This window comes from Saimiri boliviensis, chromosome 3 (assembly GCF_048565385.1).
Source record: "Saimiri boliviensis isolate mSaiBol1 chromosome 3, mSaiBol1.pri, whole genome shotgun sequence".
NCBI classification, from domain to species: domain Eukaryota; kingdom Metazoa; phylum Chordata; class Mammalia; order Primates; family Cebidae; genus Saimiri; species Saimiri boliviensis.
Window position 1 is genome coordinate 153,244,252 of NC_133451.1, and position 14,408 is coordinate 153,258,659.

At 34.5% G+C, this 14,408-nt stretch overlaps 1 pseudogene; it reads left to right on the plus strand.

The window, feature by feature from the left end:
• Positions 1–5,701: 5,701 nt before the first annotated feature.
• On the plus strand, positions 5,702–6,815 carry LOC101031160 (actin-related protein 2/3 complex subunit 1A pseudogene; annotated as a pseudogene).
• The last annotated feature ends 7,593 nt before the right edge of the window (positions 6,816–14,408 follow it).

Below are 14,408 nucleotides of genomic sequence, written 5' to 3' on the forward strand. Positions count from 1 at the left end.
ATTACTGGGTATATATCCAAAGGATTATAAATCATTCTACTACAAGGACACGTGCACACGAATGTTCATTGCAGCACTGTTTACAATAGCAAAGACCTGGAACCAACCCAAATGCCCAACGATGATAGACTGGATAGGGAAAATGTGGTACATATACACCATGGAATATTATGCAGCCATCAAAAACGATGAGTTCACGTCCTTTATAGGGACATGGATGAACCTGGAAACCATCATTCTCAGCAAACTGACACAAGAGCAGAAAATCAAACACCGTATATTCTCGCTCATAGGCGGGTGTTGAACAATGAGAACACATGGACACAGGGAGGGGAGCACTACACACTGGGGTCTGTTGGGGGGAAATGGGGGAGGGGCAGGGGGTGGGGAGGTGGGAAGAGATAGCATGGGGAGAAATGACAGATACAGGTGAGGGGACGGAAGGCAGCAAAGCACACTGCCATGTGTGTACCTATGCAACAATCTTGCATGTTCATCACATGTACCCCAAAACCTAAAATACAATAAAAAAAAAAAAAACCCCAAAAAAAAAAAAAAAAAAAAAACATGACACATGTCTCCAAAACATACCATTAACTGGTTATGAAAGTTATATGTTCATACCTCCTGGGATGGACACAGGATGATTGGCCATGCTTATTCATTGACAAGTAAAGAACAATAAAATTTATTTAATACTATTGCAGTAAAGTATAATTCAGGAAACTTTAGTAGAAAGTATAGGTCTTTTCTCCTGAGCAGACAAATCAAATATAATTATAGAAATGTCCTTGTCTATGAATATTATACACCACATGTGGTTATTTTGATAATAAATTAAAAGATTATAAAATGCATAGAATCCAGTAGTAATTAACATTTGATAAATGTTCTATACAATGATAATGGTGATGACAGACATATAAAATTTGGACTGTTTATTGTCATGTGCCTAAGTTGCTTCAAGTAATACATCACTAAATCTGTAAAGAAATTTTGGGAAGGACCATGAAATTTGTGGTAGGCCCTAACTGCTTTCTCCCATGTTGAAAGTCACATCTTGTCCTGACACAATCTTTTATAGCTGGGTTTCATAAGTAGTTAACATAAACATAATAACCTTTTTTAAATCTAATATACTTGCCAACCTCAGACAGCTGAACAAATGCATTTATACGATGGGCTGCTAGCCAGAAACAAATTCCAAAATCCATCATCTACTAAGTGTACATAATTGCTTTAAATGTATTATGCTAAAATTTCAATCACAGTATCTCCGTTATTTCAGAATTCATGTCAAACTAGAAAAGAAGTCAGGAAAATTTATCACAGTTCTTGAATGCAGGTGTGTGCCAGCTGACAGTTATACGTTGATATATTTGCAAGTTTTCTTTCTTAACAATTTTATATTAAGGCTACTTATATTTAAACATTGAAATTACTTAAGTGGTATCTGGTACTTATACTTCCTTATTGAAAATTAGACTTTCCAATCAGGCTTTATGAGTTGTGAGAAAGAGACTAAGTCTGCTTTGTTTACTTTCTCAGAAACTTTTATAGTGTCTTTTACATGTAAGGAGTCTAAAATGTTTACATATTGAATGAATAAATGAAACCCATATAGTTAAATGCGATTTAAGTGTAAATTCATGCTCTTTCTGATAATCACCTGAAATCAGAAATTTATGTACTTGAGATAAAACCAAATTGAAAAACATGCAATGAAAATACATTGTTTCTGCTGTTCTGATCAGTGGAATATTAAGTTGGTATTGTTTCTTCCATCAATTCTCTGTGCCCCTACAAAATTCAAGCTGCCAGTTTAAAACCTAATATGACTATCTCAAAAGTTTACTTACTGTCAACCTCTTTATTTGGTGCCATAAGTTAGATACCAGGAAAACAAACTTTGCTATCCTAAGTGTGTTGATATAAAGGTTAATCATAATATTATGTAAGGAAAACTATGATGAAAGATGTAGGAAGCAATGTTGAACAGAGGGAGAAGTTGAATTGTGGTGGACATGCAATGGAAAGCTTGTCCAAAAGAAGACCTGGACCAGCTGTAATCTAAATTATGAAAAAACACCGGGTCTTTAAACCTGCCATCAACTACTGGCTGTGGCTGCCATCAGGGAGGGGCACATAATCTTCTAAGTGGTAACTGGTTATCTTTGGCCAAGTATAGTTCCTGACATAGCTGAAAATAAGATCTGTGTGTCATACCACAGCTTCCACTACCCAGAGGTTTTTAGTGTATTGATAAATAACAAAAGAAGTTTATTACACTACTAAGTTCAATGGAAATCTTTGTAAAGTCTTAGGGTATGAACAGATGTCACTATTTCTGCATAGTTACTGTCAGTAATGATACTGCTGAAGAAAATGTCTTACCATCCCATTACAGGAAATAGAATTTGTATAGTTTCATAGGATAAGATTATGTGTATGATTATCTTTCAAGACAGTGCTTAAAAGTTCGCAGTAAAAGTTAACTTCTAGAGCTGACAAAAGAAACATCCTCCTTGTAGTGGAAGCTGAGTGGTCTGTTGGGTGAGGCCTTTAGACTTAACTCCAGAAAACTGCCATTTGTATTTTTACTTTTGCTACAAGGTTCCTTAATTCTATCTCTATGGAAGCTAGAAATTAAAATTTTCTAATTATTTTTGTTGTAACTTCTTTCAATTATATCCCCCAACACACACACACAAACACACACACAGACACACACACACACACACACACACACACACACACACCCAGTAACACATTGTATTTTAATAATTATAATAAGTAAAACATTTAACTCTTATTACATAACCAGAAATTTTCTAAGAGCCTTCGTATGTTAAACTATGTTAATTGGGGCAAAGCTAAACTGCTGTAACAAAGGATCCAAAATTGTAGTGGTACAAAGACAATGAGTTCACTGTTCTTTCATTTAACAGTTACCATATTAATGTTCTCATTTCAGGAACAATTCTTCTCTTCATGGGTATCTGGGGCATTTAGCTTCCTTCTAAACCATTGCTCTATCATATTTGAGAGATCAAGTTATCTTCCACATGTTTGAAGCTCCACTATATTCTAACAATAGAAAGAGAAGGTGGAGGTGGAGGTGGAGGATTTATTTCTGATGTCATTATTCTCAGACCAGAAATGGCACACTCCACTTCTGTGCAAATTCCATTGGCAGATACTTAGTTACTGGTTTATAAGTAACTGCAAAGAAAGCTGGTACAAAGTATCTGACTGAGCCAGAATGTGTCTGGCTATAATTACACTATAATGAATGAAAGAAAAAATCTTAGTGGAAAGCTAGCAGCTCCACTGGTTAATTAACAAGTGGCTTTCTTTCTTTTTCTGCTTTCATCATCTGCCTTTTCCTCAGGTTCAAAATAAATATTTTCTGGTATTTGAGGGAAATACTCCTCAAATGATAATTGTAGGAAAGCAGATCCCACATTACCTGTGTGTACCCTGAGTTCCATGGCAACAAAAGATTGAGAAAAAGACAGATTAAAAGTGAAAGTGGGACCAGGGGCCATCACTTATTACTGGAGGCAGTGAAGGCTCTGAGCTCTGGTCTCTCACACTATTGGTTACAATCCCTTTGATGTATAGGGTAGGGGTGGAGTGATGGTAGGGAGAGAGTGACGTGATGGAGTGAATCAGTGAGCCGGAACTGGTGAGTCATCCTAAGAATTGGTAACAGTGGCAATTTGGTAGTTTCACAAAACAAGAACATGTAGTCATCTTTAGCCTATTATCTATGTGCAGCTGGTGGAATGAGGGCCTCACAAGGAGCCTACAAGTCTGGTTACGTCTTAGTGCTATGAAGGGGTTTTACGTCTTTGAGCACAATGTTTATGTTAACTAAGCCTAGGTCACTCTGCACTGGTATATGAAGCATGGAGAGGCTTTCCTCCCGAGAGGCCTCCTGCAGCCTTCCGCAGTTTTTTGTACCTGATTTCTTTTGCACATATAACCAGTTTATTATAAGCACATGGTAAACCCTTCCTCTATTGCTGCTTCTCCCAACCAGAATGATCATAAATATTGTTCTAACCATGGTATTCCTTTTAAAGTATTTGAAACCAAAATCAGACGCCATTTTTTAATGCTGCATTCCTTGTCAATTCTTTTATTTTTGAATGAGTAGCCAAGTTTCTTTAATGTGATTGGTAGTGGTAAGGAGAGGAAGAGCTAGAATTAAGACGAAGGACAAAAATTGTCAGTATTTCAAAAATATTGGCCTGCTATAGAAGCCTATGTATTTCAGAGACTAAAGATGTCATCCAATTGATCAATGCTTTTAGCAAATCATGTGAAAAGACAAGAAAAGGGCAGGAAAAAGGATCCCACCAGAAATCCTTGAACTGTTTGTCTGCAACTCAAGCAAACCAAATATATTTATCAGTCCTCCTTCTTGTCCTTTTATTAACTTACCTTTGGTTTAATTATAATTACATATATGGAATTTTCTTTAATATAACATTATATTCATAAGTCATAAAAAGTGTTTAACTGCATAAGTCTGTGTTTGATGACTAGAAATATATTAATTTCGGCATTCTTCTCACTCTGTAAGTGCTTGTTCCGTGATTAAAAGTATTTGAGTTAACTTTAAATACTAGGCAAGATCTTGTAGATCATTCAGCTAAGTTTCTTCGTTTTAAAGATTAGGAAGCTATTGGACAAAGTTGTTAAATAGTTTGCACAGTATCATGTAGTTTATGTATTTCAGGTCGAGGCTGCAAACTCGGTTTACTGACCCATTCTAATATCCATTCCAGTGCACCTCACTGCCTTTGCATTCTCTTCCTCTCTTTTTTCTCAGCTTAATTGTCCTTGTCGTCCACTTTGTAAACATCTGACATCTTAATTAACTTTTCTAACATCAGAATCTGGAAGCTGAGAAGAATTCCCCTTTTTTTTTTTTTCTATAATTCAGTCTGCCTTTAAAGTGATATTTGTTAAACGCTCATTTTTCAGAAACGTTCTATACCAAATAAATTGAGGAAATTACATTGAGAAAGGTGCATTATGAATTTTCTGATATGTGTAATATATAATAGCATATTAAATGCCTTATGCAATAATTTATCCTAAATCGAAAAGTGTTTGAATTTGAATAAACCTCCATGTTTTTGAAAATTATATTCAATGTATTTTTTCTCTTTGCACCTATAACATTAGACTGTTCCGTGTGTTCCTTAAAAAAGCTACCTCAGACTTATGATACACTATGCTTAGGAAGTCTCTGAAACTGAACAAATGATCAATCTGGAAATAGCATTTGATATATTTAGGTTTACCAATAAAACCCATTATCAGTATTTAAGATGTCTGCCCAAGACACCAATCATTAATTCAATAAACATGTTTAAAGACTCATTGTGATTTATATTAATAAAATTTCATGTCACATACTGCCTTTGTGTGCACTGATGATTCTAGCTTCTTTTGGTTCAAAGGGAAACTTTGGAGTAATGTGTCGCTTATATGTTTGTAAACACACCACACACACACACACACACACACACACACACACGCCAATTTACAGAGGATTCGAAGAAATGGGAGGTGCGGGTGTAATAAAGAATAAGAAATGGAGTCATCCACGCGCACCCACCGGAGCCTGTTCACGTTGACTCCCCAGTCTGCGAATCCTCCGGCCTCCTCCAAGCCCGGTTTTGTCTCCTGTGAAAACACTAAAAGTAATGTCACCGCATCAGTTTTTACTAGAGCCAATCGGCTGTCGTGCCTGGAACAGGGATGGTGCCCAGGTTGCCCTCGGTCCCCATAACCGCGCGGTGCACACCTGCACGGAGGACGGAGCCAGCGGTGACAGCTCGCGGACGCAGGAGCGCAGCGGACGCACCCCAGCTGTTGACTGGGCTCCCAGGGCGCTTGCGGAGCAGACTGCCATGGCCACGTCTGCAGTCAGGAAGGTGGTGCCTGGAAGCCAACCCTGGTGATCCTGAGAATTAATCGCACAGCTGCTGTTGTGAGCTGATCCCCTCTAGAGAACAAATTTGCTGTGGGAAACGGAGCACGACTCATTTCTGTCTGTTTCTTCGAGTCTGAAAATGACTAGTGGGTGAGCAAGCACATTAAAAAGCCGATTCGCTCTACAGTCCTCTGCTTGGATTGTCATCGCAACAACGTTACGCCGGTAGCAGGATCATGCGGCTTCAAATGCAGAGTGTTTTCTGCCTACATTAAAGAAGTGGATGGAAAGCCAGCCAGCACGCCCTGGGGCAGCAAGATGCCTATTGGGCAGTTCGTGTCAGAGTTTGGTGGCAGTGGCACTGGTGGCTGGGTCCATGGGGTCAGCTTTTCTGCCAGTGGGAGCCGCCTGGCCCAGGTCAGGCACGACAGCGCATTTCTGTTGCTGATGCCTCAAAAAGCGTGCAGGTCTTAACTCTGAAGACAGAGTTCCTGCCACTCCTGAGTGTGTCATTTTTTTCGGAGATCAGCGTCGTGGCTGCTGGCCATGACTGCTGCCCAGTGTTCTTTAACTACGATGACCTCACCTGCCTGACCTTCATCTCCAAGTTAGACATTCCAAAACAGGACATCCAATGCAATGTGTCTGCCATGGAAGGCTTCCACACCATGGACAAGAGGGCTACAGCTGAGGACTGCCACACGGCCTTGGAGACGCTGCACCAGAATAGCATCACTCAAGCAAGACTGCTGCAAAGTTGGCACTACTGCTATAGATAGAGACATGACAATTTGGGATTTCAAGATCCTTGAGTCTTTCATCCAGGGCCTCCAGATAAAGTGAAGCTGAGTGAGCCTCCGCCATCCAGCATGACAAACTGTGGCAGACAGCAGCTGTGCCGAGGCATGATGGCGTGGAAGCCAGCCCCAAGGAAATACTGACAACACATAGCATGCTAATACCGCGTGGTTTTGCTTGAATATAAAATTGGTGAAAGTGCTTTTTAAAAAAACAGTAGTTTCTTGTTTGTTTTTGTTTTCGCTTTGCGATTTAAATCCACTTTTGACCAAAGCTTCTCTTTAAGTAGCTTATTACGTAAAACTGTCGCACTAACTTAAAAGACAGGGTGAAGAAGATATGTAAATTGTCCACTAAAAAAATAAAGAAAGAAACAATGTGGAAATAAAAGAGAAATGTAATATATGCAATAAACTTAATAAAGTAATATATGTAATGAAAAAATGTTTGAATTGTGTCAATATGCTGCTAAATTTAAAGATTAATACAAAAACATCTGAGAAATAATACCACACAGAAATAAATACATTTTGTTTTGTTTTGCTTTGTTTTTGTGAGACAGAGTCTCACTCTTTCACTCAGGCTGGAGTACAGTAACACAGTCTTGGCTCACTGAAAACTACACCTCTCGGGTTCAAGGGATCCACCCAGCTTAGTCTCCAGAGTAGCTGGGACTACAGGTGTGTGTCACTACACCCAGTTAATTTTTGCATTTTTAGTAGAGACAAGTTTTCACCATGTTAACCAGACTGGTCTCTAACTCCCGATCTCAAGTGATCCGCCTGCTTTGACCTCCCAAAGTGCTGGGATTACAGATGTGAACCATTGCCCCTGGCCCAGAAAGAAATATTTGACTCAGAGAAACACACACACACACACACACACACACACACACACACACCCCACACACATGCACTCACACACAACCTGTTGCCTGACATTTGCCTCATAATACACAATTTTTATCCTTATTTGTATCTCTATCTACTCAAAGTATTATTTCTAGAATAAGAACAATTAAAATACATATTTAGCTAATATTTGATAGTACATTATATTATGAAGAACTTTGTATTGGTTGGCAACATAAAAATAAAGAATATTGTAAAGTCTGAAATATTTAATTATTAAAGTCAACTTGTGATTCAATTTTATTTAGAATTTATTAATTTGAATTTTTATTGTATTTAATTTTTCTATGGACTATGTTGGAAGTGACATTAATTTTATAATATGTTCTTTTACCAGGTTTCTTAAAATGCCTAAGAGTTTTAAATAGTATGCTAAATATAAAATTTCTAAGAACTTTGCAATAGCAACAACAATGGGTAATAATTAAAACTATTAACATTCACTAGTTTAAGACCAATTTAATTTTTACATGTAAAAGTTATATTTTTGTAATTTGGTTTTTGAATTCAAGTACTGATATGACTTTTTAATAAGTCCAAGTCACTTAGAAAGAACAACCACTTTAAGCCTTTTTCAGTTTTTAAAGAATGTTTAATACACATAAACCATGAATGCTTGCAAAACAACATATGAAAAAGGTAAACTTCTTACATTCAGTGTAGTGAGGAAGAAAAGGAGCAGCTGGAACTCTGTATAAGTTTTCTAGTGTCATAATATGATTAAAGGAGAGCAAAGAGTTTTGGGACTTTATTTCTAAAAATTTAATTTAATTCTATCTAGCAGCATTTTTGTTACAGTCCTGCTGAATTTTGTTGGTAAAATAAATTGGCTGATTAGAAGATAAAATATTATCCACTGCTATGATTTCAACATCTTTTATACTTTAGAATCACCCAGATTGCTTTTAAAAATTCTTTGTTTTTCTTCCCTGTAAGAAGTACTAAATCAGAATATCTGGGCTTAAACCTAGTAATACATATTTTTAAGTATCATGGTTAATTTTTGCTAAAATTCCTAAGGCATGATACTTGGCAATATATAATTTGTGATACTTTATCATCTTAAATGAGAGTTATGTGAATGATTACAGGACATACACATTTGAATACAGTATGTCTTTAATAACTAGGGACAGTCTTCTGAAGGAAATGAAGAAATGTAGGGGTTGAGGTCAGACGTAATGGATTCTAATTCAGTTGCTACAATGAACAAAAAAGCTAGGGCATTTGTGTTGTAATTCCTCTCTGTGCACTTGATTGGATTTCCTGGCCAATATTTATAACACCTGGAAAAATGTTCAGAGAAAATAAATAATATAATAAATTTATGTAAGAAAATAGTAGGCAGTCATTTTTATATAAAGTTGGGAAATTTTCCTTACCCTCAAATCCTAATCTTAAGCATGTTGGACCTAAAAAGAAATTTAAGGATTTTATTTATCCTTAGTGTACATAAAAAAGAACCCCAATACTCCAATTGGAATCCCTTAAAATACCAATCATTCTTAGTTATATAATCATTGTTGGCTACCAAAATAAATAGGGACCTTTCTTGCTTTCATTGAAATGCATTTTTCACTCTACATTGTTTTTTCATCATTCATAGCAGAACGAAATTCTGTTTACTCATTTGAGTACTGAGGAACCCCAATATCTTTTTCCTTTCCATTTTTTTTATTTGCACAGAAGAAAATCACTTCTGGTCTCCTTAGCTTTTGTTCAAAGCAAGTCATATGCTCACATATTTTTTTATTTATACACCTGTTTTCAAATATATACACAGGTGTTATTCTGCAAAAAAGGATCACAATGAAATATGTCACTCCAGTAGCTTTTCTTTCCCTGATCTGAAAATATCACCTACTTCTATGATTTATAAATCTTTTATATTTTAGAATCACCCACAATGCTTTAAAAAATTCTTAATTTTTCTCCGCTCTAAGAAGTATTAAATCATTATACTGGGCTTATACCTAGTAATATATTTTTCAAGTCCCACAGACAATTTTGACTAAAATTCCTAAGGCATGATACACAGTAATAAAAATTTTTCCATATTTTAATTACAAAAAAATTTACCAATAAATGATGAAGCATAATAACTAATTATAATAATTTTAATAATTATTCCAACATCATTCCAAATGAGTAATCACATATTAACAAATCAGATCCTTTGCTTATAGTGGATAAGAAAGATATTTGGTCAACATGTTTCTTATATGGCCAAACATAATATTTTCTTTTAATTTCATCATTGAACTTCTGCAAAAATAGGAAAAATAGCTTGCACATGGAAGGTACACACATCTAGGCTACTAAGTTAATTGCATGATTCTGATGTTAATCAATTTTTGTATGTCTATGTGTGTGTATACACATACATATATTTTCACTGTTTAAAGACATTAAAAATTAAAATATTTAACTTTAATTTATTGAGCATGGTTTAATGTGTTGTTAAACTATAAGAATATAATCAAAGATAAAATAATCAGTATATCTTGAGCAAATACAGTAAGACTTTATAAAGTTACACAGTTAAGTCAACCAAGAAAACTAAAAAGCTTCACTAAGTGATACGGGTCAATATTTCCAGTCAGGACAGGTTATTAAACAAGTCTCAAATCTCAGTGGCCTGAACATTTCATCTCCAAGAATTGAATTCTCCACCAGATCTTTTTTTTTATTTCACACAACAATAAGCTAAACACTGTACCTCATTTACTATTTTTGCATTTCTATTCAATATCTGATCTATAAGGTGTGGTGGTGTACACACATATTTTCTTTGCCATGTGTTTTAAACAGAGAGTGATTAAAATTTTGAAAGAAATCTTAGAAAATAGAAACCTTAAAAATATTTAAAATTCATTTACTACTAGCCAATCCCCCTAATCTCAGCCTTTGAAATATCTTTCTTCATTGAACTTTCTCTCTTCCATTTCATTTTAATACGTTATTTCTAAAGTGCAGACATGATTTCCCTGATTTATATTTGCTATGTTTGACGACTAAACCTGTTTAAATTGGTCTTCCACAATCTGAGGAATATTCTCCACACCTAGCTTCCTTTTCTGCCCCACTCTTCATAAATTTCAGTGCTTCAAAATGACAATGAAGTAAATCATATATTTGATGACTTACCACATATCTACATAAGCAAGTATATTTTAGTGATAAGCCAACAAATAAAAGTAAAATAACTTGCATGTAAATATAATCTTCAAATTTATTTTATTAAATATGCATCGATCAATAACAGTGCTGAAAATTTCATGGTGACATTTGAATAAATCAGGCTTTGGGGGTTCAGTTTTTATGTCTTAAAATTGGAAATATTATAATGTAATTTTAGATTTTCCTCTAGGCATCTTCTGTTGGTTTATCTGTTCATGTTAAAAAGCGCATTTGAAATAAGAACGTTTGAAATGCCGCAGCATATGCTCAGGAAGATTTCAACCACATATATTCTTATCTTCCCCTACAGCCTCTATCAGATAAATAATATAAGAGATAAAACTAAATAAGGAATTGAATAAAAAGATAAACATTGAGATTTTGCTGTTTGTATTTTGAAATTCTGTTTATACTATATGGATCAAATAGAATTAATACTTTTCAGCTTTCAAATCTAATTATGGCTGGTAAACTGTATAGCCAGTGATTGCTTTCTTCTGTGTATTTCCAGATAAATGTTTTTTAAGGAGTATACTTGAATATTTACCATATAGTTCAAGGAATATGTTAATGTTAACTTATTCTAAAACATGTTCAATGTCTCACAACTTAGATGTTTTTAAAGAACAAGGTTAATGAAAAATATTTCATTTATTCAAATGTCACTTCAGAGTGCATACACAATCTAAAATTATAAAAAAGGGTTTTCTAAGAATCTTTAGCTGGGGATGCTTTAAAATTAAAGAAGCATGATCAGACAGAAACTTCAGGCACAAACGTTAAATTGCCTGAGCAGCTTCTGTGCACCACAGTTTTCAATTCATAAGGGGGAAAAAAGCTGTCATTGTTGAAATATAACCCGATCATCAAATTTTCTCTTCTCTTATAATGACCTCAGGAGTAAAATCAAATATCACTTGCAAAGTTAGAAAAGATTAAAAAATGTATTTATCATACAAAAAAATCATCAATTTTTTATCGACTGTTTATGAATAAAATCTTAATTATAATCTATTTTTTCCTATTGTATTTCAAATTGAAAGTGAGTTTTGGCTTAATATCATTCCCCTGATGTTTTCTCAATCCATTATCTAAACACCTTTATAAAAAGTATGTGATCTAGTTCATTTTCATCTCCCCAGTATACTTGTCAGTTTCATCCCATCTTCGATTTCCTTTCCTCTTGATTCCTACAATACATTAGCTATATTTCTACTAATTACATTCAACTTTTAAAACTTTCCTAATGTTCTATGTTTTCACTCTTACTACGTCCAATCATCAGAGTGAATTTTAAAGATAGTGATTTTGTCTACAATTCCTTCCACAATCCTAATGCTACCAAGTAGAACTAAATAAATGGCAAGCAGTTAGCATGATCATTGCAAGAGTAACTTAATAATTAATTCAGTGATTCAGACTGTGTCTGAGAAAAAGCTATTGACACAATAAACCTACTATTTTGTATATGTGTTACACTGCTCATTTATTCATTCTTTTTCTTATAACTCGTCCTATTTATCTTTATCTTGCCTATGACTTATCCATGAAACTTGGATTAATATATATTCATTTGTTTGTTTAATAGCATTTAAGACTGAGGAGTTTGCTGAAAAATGTGATTAATCTACTTTAAATCAGGTAAATATATCAATGGAATATATTTTTACTATCTATTTTAACTGCAAATATTAAGAAGTGATACAAAATAGCCATTGGAATTAGTTATTTCCAACTATTCCTTTTGACTTTTGCTCTTTTTTCAAAAAAGACTTCATTATTTTAAATATTAAATATTATTTTAAATATTATGTATACTAGAGTGGATTTGTTAAGCAATAGGTAAACATCTTTTTCTTATTATAGTATTATTACTACTCTGAGCCAGTGCAAATTGAAAACACTGCAAAATAATTTGACATTTTAGTTAGCATCAATTTGACTAAATATATGGTGTCTACTGAGTTCAATAAAATAGAGCATGTTGTTCATAGACCTTTTATTTTTGGAAATTTCTCGAGATTGTATGTCCACAGAATTGGGAATCACCATGTAATCCACATAGGAGTTTCAATTTCCTTTGGTTTTGTTTTAACACATCTGTGATTTAATTTACGTGCATTTGACAACTACTTTTGGTAAATATAAGTATACATTTACAGTCTTCATTTCTTCTCAAATACATAAAATATTTGTGTATTTGCAACTTGCAGGATTGGGGAGTGGTGGGGTAAAACGATTCAAATGAGTGGATGCAAATGAAATTGGTTTCTGTTTCCCAGGAGTTTTATCAATAATGGACTTAGCCCTATGTAAGGAACCAGATGCTTCTGAGAATGAGGGCTACTTTTTGGAAATAAATGCTCAGGGATGTATATTTTAGGTCACTAGAGTACTTTTAGTGTGCTATCATAACACTGAATGAGTGCACTCTGTTAAGAGGGTGGATGTGCCTTCTTAAACATTTAACCTTCTATGATATCAGTAATAGGTACACAGGCTGGCATTGTTTCCTGCTGTGATTTGAATGTTTTAAATGAACATATAATTGTATTTGCCTATTTTTTTAATCAAGGTAAAAGTGCCTTAAATCTCTAAAGATATGTTTCTTATCTGACTTTATAACAAATAACACATTAAAAATGCATGACTAGGTGTAAACAGTGTCTCAAATGGGCGTAAGAGAATATCTTACTACCAGAGGGAGCAGAGAAGGTAGCAGTGAGAAAGAGTATGAGAGGTCTGAATGCATGAAGGACAGAATATAAGAGACCTATGGAAAGAAGAAGGTAATTTTAAAAGAGTTAAATTCCCTAAAGATATATTATGGCAAGTTTTAATATTACCTTGGTTGAGAAAATAATTTAATTTAGAGAAATAATAATCTTAAAATATTTCAGTAAATTTATTAAGTTCATAATTTTTTTTTATTATTGTAGTTGTCTTTTTATGTACTTACTATTTGCCAAATACTATGCTTTATGCTTTGAATAAATTATGGAATTAAATTCTTATGTCAGCCCTAGCTACTAGGTCATGTTACTACTTTACTATGTATAAAAACATATTGGTTCTTAGAGTTGTCAAAAATTTAATTAATTATTATTTAGTAAATTGCTTAACAAGAATGTAAATCAGGCATGACTAATGTGACAGTTTATACATACTCTTAACTACTACAAAACTGGGCACATTTAAGAGTAGTTTTTATAGGAAATTTAGAGATAGAATTTGAAGGAAAAGATTTGTAAGGTGAGAAGGTAAAGCCTCCACATTAGGGGTTTCAACCCCTGAGCCACACAGTAGGAGGTCAGTGGCAGACAAACAAGTGAAACTTCATCTGTATTTACAGCAGCTCCTCATTGCTCACACAACTGCCTACGCTCTACATCCTGTCAAAGCAGTGGTAGCATTAGATTTTAACAGGAATGCACACACTATTGTAAACTGCACATGCGAGGGATTTAGGTTGCACACTCCTTATGAGAAACTGAAGACTGATAATCTGTCACCCCGCCATACGCCACCCCCAGATGGAACAGTCTAGTTGCAGGAATGCTAGTCCA